The 8,657-nt window shown below is 40.6% G+C and overlaps 1 long non-coding RNA gene across 1 annotated transcript in view; it reads left to right on the top strand.

Moving 5' to 3' along the window:
* Positions 1-7,770, top strand: part of LOC138956573 (uncharacterized) — a 9,693-nt gene extending 1,923 nt beyond the window's left edge. Inside the window, exons 2-5 of the long non-coding RNA XR_011452706.1 lie at positions 695-768; positions 1,814-1,908; positions 4,183-4,353; positions 6,518-7,770. This is a non-coding gene — a long non-coding RNA (uncharacterized lncRNA). The remainder of the gene's footprint in view (positions 1-694; positions 769-1,813; positions 1,909-4,182; positions 4,354-6,517) is intronic.
* Positions 7,771-8,657: the final 887 nt, after the last annotated feature.

The raw sequence follows: 8,657 nt of genomic DNA, 5'->3' as shown, positions 1-8,657 counted from the left end.
AAAGATCCCACGATTGACAAAAGGGTCTTTCCTGGCAAAATTGTATAGGCAAAGATAAAAATGTCCACCCAAAATACCCGTGTGACTTGGAATAATAGGCCGTGAAAAGTAGGATATGCGCCGAAATGGCTGCGATCTGCTGGTCGATGTGAATGCGTGATGTATTGTGTAAAAAAATTCCATCTCACACGGCATAAATAAATTCCTGCGCCTTGAGTCCGAGTCTGGAGATACGCGCGCGATATAAGACTTCATATAACATCCTGACTGCTTGCTGTGCAGAGGAAGTGTTCTTTTTAAGAAATGCATTCAAATAAAACAAATGGAGAAATGCCCACTGAACAGAAACAGCCAGGCTCCTAATGTGTGGTATGAATCCAAGTTGAGAGAGATCAGCTGAGCTAGGATTTTACATGGAACAAGATCATCCCTCCACTTGCATACATACCAGAAATGAACATACAGTGTGCTTGATGTGGTGATCAAGTGACATTTTGCTATGAATTTGTTTAAGCAACTAGTAGCTTCTTCAGCGTTAATTCATTAAACAATTACTCTTATTCTTAGCACATAGAACACCTTGCTAAGTTAAGTTATGCGTGTGTTTGTTATTGCAATGTAAGACCTCATGACATAGATAATTATAACAAAATAACACATGATGAGATTCTAAATATGTTTTGTTTACTTGCAGGTCTCAGTTACAGTATTACCAAGCCCTGCCTCATTCTTCCCGCAACAGTGACATGGTGCTGTCATAGAACACAAGTAAGGCTTTTGATCATTTCCAAAATACACTAGCAATAGATTGTGAGTGCAACTGGTAATGAGAATATTTTACCACAAAAGGCTAAAGTACAAATAACAGATTTATGATGTTGGAAAAAGAAGTCCGCCAGAGCAAGTGATTAGTGTACCAGTTAGCTAGGGTGGATATATTATATAATTACAATTTACAGTCAGCATAAAATGTTGAGGCCAGTCTTGAATTGTTCTCGCCCTGTGAATTCACCGGCAAATCAGATGGCATGAAGAAATCAATGGTATTTTATGCTCTGCATTGAATGAACCATCTCCAGTCATTCTGAGTGACACACCTCTTTACAAAAAAACATGCCAGTAATTAAATCCAGGCTACATGGGGATGGAAAATGACCCTGGCAATTTCAACCTCTGCTTGTGCCTTTGTGTAGCAGGATTGGATATGGATCTTCAAAAGCCTTAGTTCATTTGTTTGTATCATGTATCATGTATGACGTTATAAGTTAATACTATTAGTCAATTTCAAATAGCAGAGTTATTTTCAGAGCTTTCTAACTTCAAACCCTGTCTGCCCCGTGGAATCTAATGTAATTTAAAGGGTATTTTGATTTTGACTCAGTTTCTTTCTTGCAAGTTCATTCTTTTCTCATTCTAGGTACTAAACCACTACTGATGACTGCCTGCATCAGGGTTATAATTTATGAAGAAGTCAAAATGCACATATTATATAACAGTTTACAATTTAAAGGCCCACTTGCTTTGTCACTATAGTGTGGGTCACTGTCTCCCATCTTGGCCACATACCAAAAAATAAAATATATATTCAGTGACTGCTTGCTGTGGTGAGTTAACTCAAAATATGGGATATTTTCACGAACATTCAAGCTGATCTATGTTGGTATGCGTCCAAGTAGAGGGATGATCTTATCCCAAGTGCCTGACAAGATCTGAGACTGTGATTGTGTTTTTACATAGTAAAGTAAGCCTTTAACGAGAAAGTATGTCTATTGCACTGGGTGTTTTATTATTATTATATATATTTTTCTTCCAGGTAGTCTCTCTTTAAACTGACTTTCTACACCATGGTGTCTCTGGCAGTGTTATATTGGCAGAAGACAGTTGGAACTGGATATCCTCATTTAGATGGTAGGCATGTTTTCGGCTTTTGTGTTGCTTTGGTGTATGTGTGAATGGTGTGTGTGTGTGTCTGTGTTAAGGCCATGTCAGACTCACAACACAAAACAGTGTTTCCTTTCAAAACAAACACAAAACAGCGTGTTTCCCATGTGACATCCCCCAAAACGCGTTTCAGAAAACACTGTTTCGTGTTTTTGCATCGTGTTTTGGGTTTTAGAGCATGCTCTAAAATCTAAAAACACGTTTTGGTAGTCAGCCAATGAACGCGGAAGATCAACTCAAGTGACTCGGTTTCCGGCACCACGGAGATAGAAAAAAATGGCAGACTCAGATGTGGTACCGATTCAGGATAGTATCGGACCCATGAATCCTAACTAGAGTCTATGGATCCTGTCACGATTGAAGAGAGGCAATAATATCAGTGGGCGCTGCCAGCCGTGTTGTTTACAAACCCAAACACAGCGCGGTAGCTGAACGGGTCAAGCTGACACTGACCGTATCAGTGGACACTGACCGTATCAGTGGACACTGACCGTATCAGTGGGCACTGACCGTATCAGTGGGCACTGCCAGCCGTGTTGTTTACAAACTCAAACACAGGGCGATAGCTGGACGGGTCAAGCTGACACTGACCGATATTTCTGTGAAAACACGCACCGCGCTTCATCTGTGTGTTTCGCAAGTGACATCCCCTCTTTAAAAACATGTGTTTCCCCGACGTTTTGAGATGGTGTTTTTGTCGAAAACAGGGTTTTGTGTTGTGCGTCTGTCTCCGCCTTTAGACACATACCAGAAATAAACACACTGTTTGCATGCTGTGGTGAAGTGACATTTTGTGATTTGTTTTTTTAATGAACTAGTACAGGTAGCTTTTACAGCATTTATTCATAACACAATCGCACTTTTTGGGGTATGTGAACAAGTTAAGAGATCAGGGTTCGACACGGGCGGGGGGCGGAACGCCCCAGAGTTTTGTGTTCCGCCCCAAACATTGCCGAAGCTTGGGGCCCACTCCGCCCCAGGATAAATTCCAACAATGACAAACCGAAAATTCTAATGCCAGCAGAGCCAATCACTAAAAATCGCCAGTCAAAGTCGTCACTGAAATTTGCGTTACGATCAATGCCGCAGTCAAGAAAAAAACACATTCAAATCGTCGAAGGACAATGTCGTAAGGGAAATAACTCCCAGATTGCGCTCTTTAGCGTGAGAGATAAGTATCGCCTTCAAATGCCAAACGCAAAATGTGGCGACACATCCCTGGTGTAAAAAGACATGGTCAAATGAAGATGAAGAACAGGGTGGAGAGAAACGAAAAAAGGAGACCGATGCAGCCAAAAGCGCGAAGCGCTGTCGTAATTTCAATGTCAAATGGTTGAAAGAATTTCCCTGGCTTCAGTACGATGAAGAAAAACAGACAATGCATTGCCGCACGTGAATACTGAGAGTGGGCCCCAGATTTTTTTTTTCCGCCCCAGCAATTTCCATCTCTGGGGCCAGTGTGGCCCCAGGCCAAATAAGTTAGTGTCGACCCCTGGAGATCATGTCTTATCCCATTTTAAAGCCCTACCAGATCTGAGACGGTGAGCCAAATTGTTTTCATGAGAAGGAATGTGCCTTTTAGTGAAATCTATGTACTTTACAAAACATATTTTAAGAAATGAAATGTGTTACAAGTAACAGCCATAGGAGTGATAGCCTGTAGGTGGAATAATAATCTTCAATTGCCTATAAATGATTATCTGGTTAAGAATGACCTCTTCAAGAAAATTAATGCAAAGCATTTTGATGTTTGTGACGATTAGTTACTCTTTATCACGTTTGTTCGCTGATTTTGCTGTCAGTGTCAGTGTTGGGCAGGTGTGCGTCCATGATGTCATTGCTATTGAAAACTAATCTGTACTGTAAAGTAAATGTACCCATACATGGCAGTTGTCTGGTCAAACCGGGGGCCAGCCATGACTGGGACTGATGTATCCTCAGGCACTCGACACCAGGTGGGCGGGGCCAGTGGTTGGGGTGTGATTCCCTGCCTTACACCACCACAAAGTGTTGTATCAGTAGACAAGACTGAGCAGAACTTCTGCCCCTCCCCCCCCCCCCCCCCCACCCCCCTCACCAATTGACCACTCAGTGCCATGTGCCTGTGGCTGTATCATAAACACTTTGTGACAATAGTTGTTACCTCCTTAGAACATATCTTGTGATGCTCCTCGGTGTTTGATGTATGCTAACTGGTGTACTTATGACATAGTGTTCATATGAAAGTTTTATGTGTTGCAGCTCATCCAGATCACAGGTACACAAAGGAGCTGGTTCCAGTGAAAACATAGGCACATGGAACTGCTTATGGACTACTTTAGAAAGTGTGCGGTTACAACCAAGACTCTCCAGTTAGGAAGGTCTGCGGAAGGGTGCTTGTTCTGTTTCCTCGGACAGACTTTTCAAGACTAGGTAGGTTAAACCACATGATTGGGCTTTAATTATGAATGCACTTCAAAGTTCACTTATTTCATTATCTGGTACAAGTTCTCTTGCATGTGGGTGTAAGGCTGAAGAAGAACCTCTGACAAGTCAATTTTCAAGCAACTGAGCATGAACCCAGGTAAAAAAAAACCACAGAGCTCTCTTTCTCTCTCTTTCTATTGGTCTGTTATTCATAGAATGACACTAACAGTGACACAAGTAAAAAATCTGTATCATTGTCTTGACCTCTAGAAATTTGGTAGAGAATAAGATGACTAATAGTATTATTTTGATTATTTTATGGTCATTACTGTGGACTCCCCCCCCCCCCCCCACACACACACACACCACCCCACCCCTGCCCCTTTTAAGACACCCCAATCTAAGACTCCTTCCTATTAATGACCCTGTTTACGCAGACTTCTTGTTCATAACATCTGTAAATTCACTCCCATTTTAAGACTTGCTCCTTTTTAAGACCTGATTTTGCTTATTTTGGATTTCGAAAAAGAGAACAACAAATCCCCACTCTCTAGCCAGGCACATGATTTTTGTATGAACCAAGTTGAGGGATGGCATTTGTATAGGCCTGACCAGATCTGAGATGTTGAATCTATTGCTTACAAAGAAAGCATTGTGTCATTAAAGGCACACTACTTCTCTTCACCGTCTCAGTTCAGGCCAGGCTTTAACATAGGATAAGCTCATCCCTCAACTTGGTCACATATGAACAATCAACACACTGACTTCTTGCTGTAGTGATCGAGTCAGATTTGCCAAGGCGTGTACATGGAATAAGATCATAATTCTAAATGCTGAAGTAACATTCTGTTTCCTATGAAGCTAGGCTTGATTTTGGTATGAATCCAAGTTAAGGGATAGCATGTGTAAAAGCAGAATTGTTTACAGAGGCAGCTTTGTGTTATTAAAGGCATCTCAGATCACCTGCCAGGCTTTTTTTTAATTTTTTTACATGGGGTAAGACTATCCCTCCACTCCGGCACATACCAGCAATAAACACAGTGGTTACTTGTGATGAAATAGTGGCAAGACAGATTATTTAAGCATCACATAACCTTCCTAAGTGAAGTCAAGTCGTGTGTGTGTGTGTGAGCATAGAATGTTGAGGACAGCCTTGAAATTTTCTGACTGTGTGAATTCAACAGAACTGCTGTAAATCTGGCGCAGTATAGTTTTTATTGTATGAAACTTCATTTCCAGTCAGGTGCTATGAAGAAATCATATCAGGTTATGCTTTGCAGTGAACCACCACCAGTATTTATTTATTTATTAAGGAGATTTCTATAGCGCATAACTAAAAGCACTATTTCTGAGTAACACGTCATCTTAATTAAAGCATGCCAGTATCGCCAGGCTCCTTTTGGGTGGTAAATGTGGATCTTCAAAAGCCTAAGTTAAAAAAACAAAATGTAAAAGTACATTTTGAATAGTAGGTTTTTTTCAGAGGGCAGATATCACAAGATATGATCGTTCAACTGCATGTATGCCTCATTACTAAAACAACAAGAAGAGCAAACGCTCGATCGAGTCACTTTCGCAGTTCTGAATATTATATGAGGCATCAGATGGACAGGAAGAAATTGCTATTCACAACACAATGAGTCACGTTCACATAAAATTTGAGCCCGGTCACTTTTATAGTTTCCGAGAAAAGCCCAACGTTTAGTTGTGTGTTGCCGAACAGAAAAGGCTAGTTATCTCCCTTGTTTTTCTGATAACGTTCGTAAAAGGCTACAGATGTAAATACTTTGATGTAAAGAATAATCCTACAAAGTTTCAATCACATCCGATGAACTTTGTCAAAGATATAAAATGTCTAATTTTTCCTTTGACGCTGACCTGTGACCTTGAAAAAGGTCAAAGGTCAACGAAACCATCGTTAAAGTGTAGAGGTCATTGGAGGTCACGACTAAACAAAATATGAGCCCGATCGCTTTGATAGTTTCCGAGAAAAGTCCAACGTTAAGGTGGTGTCTACGGACGGACGGCCGGCCGGACAGACTAACACTGACCGATTACATAGAGTCACATTTTCTCAAGTGACTCAAAAATTAAGTGGTATTTTACTCGTCTTTCTGGTAAAACATATACACCATCAATATATTATAATAATGATCTTGCTTGTTTACAGATGGACAACAGCTGCTGCCAGGACTAGGTTACGCATAAAGAAAACAGTCAACACTTGGCTGGTGCTGGAGCTTCTTTGATGTCTATATCAACAACAAAAAGACAGACAGATACCAGCTCATTCAAGACCATATCCCCATTTTACTCACACAGAACAGAGAGCCATCTTCCGCCTTCGCACAGGACACTGCTGTCTGAAGGTACACCTCAAAAGGATAGGTTTTGCACCTACAGCGGACTGTGGCTAGGGTAGGAAGAACAGACTCTGCAACACGTTCTGAGAGGGTTGCCTTTCCTTGCCACCCCTGTGCAACAAGACTTGGCCAGAGAGCACACATCCAAATGCAAACACTGAAGAGGAAGAAGAAGAAGGTGCCCACACAGAAGGGCATGAATCTACTTCAAGGGCAGAAAGGTTTACAGCAGTTTATAGACTTGTAGCAGATAACATGATTGTTGAGACAAAATTACCTTAAAGGGAGAAAATGAACAAGCTAAATAGGCTGTACAGTACTTCACTTGAACAATTTATAAGGTTCCCTGTAATGTATTAAGTATCAAGAACATTTACAGATCACAAGACATTGTGTTTTCTTTTGTTTGCAATACAAATTTTTCACAATAAAAAGATATGCACTTGGCAAGATCCTTAAAATGTAAAAACTAGTACGTGTGACAATTTTGAATTGTTCAGAGATGGTTTTGCTTCAGTGGTAAATGTTTTAGCTTTGTTATAAGATTCCGTTACTGAAGCATACTTTAAAACCTTGACCTTCCACGTCTTGAACAACATACCCTAACTGTGTTAGCACCCTGGGCTGCGATCATTGTGTTGAGCTACTTAACAGAGGACTCCTTGGTTTTATTACATATACTTTGGTTAACTTTAATTATTTGATAAATAATTCTAATACAGGACAACTCCCCCATCAAATGTAGAAATGTCTGCATTTTTATTTTGTATACTGCATATTTTAAAAGGCTATTTTTGTGCACAAAACATGCATCTGCAGGGAGCTTTAGAGGGTGAAGTTAGGATCTATTATGGGGCATGCAGCACCACACCCATTTTGTGTGTGTGTATTTTGTGTTGACACATAAGACACTGTCATTCCAGCAGAAACCTGTGATGATGCACATTTTATTGCAGTAACCAGCTGAAATTGTATGTACGTTGTTATGAAATTGACAAATGATCCCTGCTTTGCAATCCTGGGTTAATGATATTGCCAAAATTAAAACGTGGAGGAAAAAGTGAGTGTAAACCTATTCTTGATGTGGTGGTGGTGGTGGGGGTGGTGGTGGTGGTGGTGGTGGTGTGTGTGTCTGGTTAGTGTGTGTGTGTGTGTGTGTTTGAGTGTGTGTTAAACAAACAACAACGACAAACAACACCAAACCTAAATCAAACAAGCACAACAAAAACAAATGACACAAAAACTGACAAAAATCAGAATATCAACTGAGGAGAAAAAAACAGTGGCTGAATGCAATACGTATTATAACTTAAAAAGTAAAAGTGTGCGTGTGATGTCTGCAGAATGATCGATACAAAAAGCAGTGTCTCCAGTCATGGCCATATGCTGCTTTCCTAATTTTTGCTTTGCACTATTTTTGCTTTGTGCACATATTTGAACCTTGTGGTGCTATGATTCGGTTCTTAAAAGAAAATTATGACTCACACTCACATACAATCCTTGTTTTTGAATGTTTTAAAACATTGCTGCTTTCTGCTTTGAGCCTGGAGGAACAAAATGACTCTGAAGCCGGACTGCCGAGAGGAAGAATGAGAGGGAAAAGAACACGCAGCCATGAAAACACACACAACTCCCTGACAGATAAACTGCTTATGTTCCAAAATCAAGAATCTTTAAGTGCGCACGCACGCACACACACAAACACACACGCGCGCGCGCGCGCGCACACAGAGAGACTCTCCTCGTGGAAGTAAACTTATACTCGAACTTGAAAGTAAGTATAAATGTTTGATACGAAATAAACCTGTGATAAAAGTCTTTTTATAAATCATCGGTACCAACAAAAATTGTCACAACACGTAAAAGGACATACTGTAGTTTCAAACTAGTAACAATCTAAGCCATTTTAATCAGCACTGGTGTCCGGCAAGCACTAACAGATATAAC

Source organism: Littorina saxatilis, unplaced genomic scaffold (assembly GCF_037325665.1).
Source record: "Littorina saxatilis isolate snail1 unplaced genomic scaffold, US_GU_Lsax_2.0 scaffold_1011, whole genome shotgun sequence".
In the NCBI taxonomy this organism is placed as follows: domain Eukaryota; kingdom Metazoa; phylum Mollusca; class Gastropoda; order Littorinimorpha; family Littorinidae; genus Littorina; species Littorina saxatilis.
This window is presented reverse-complemented; position numbering and strand designations above follow the sequence as displayed.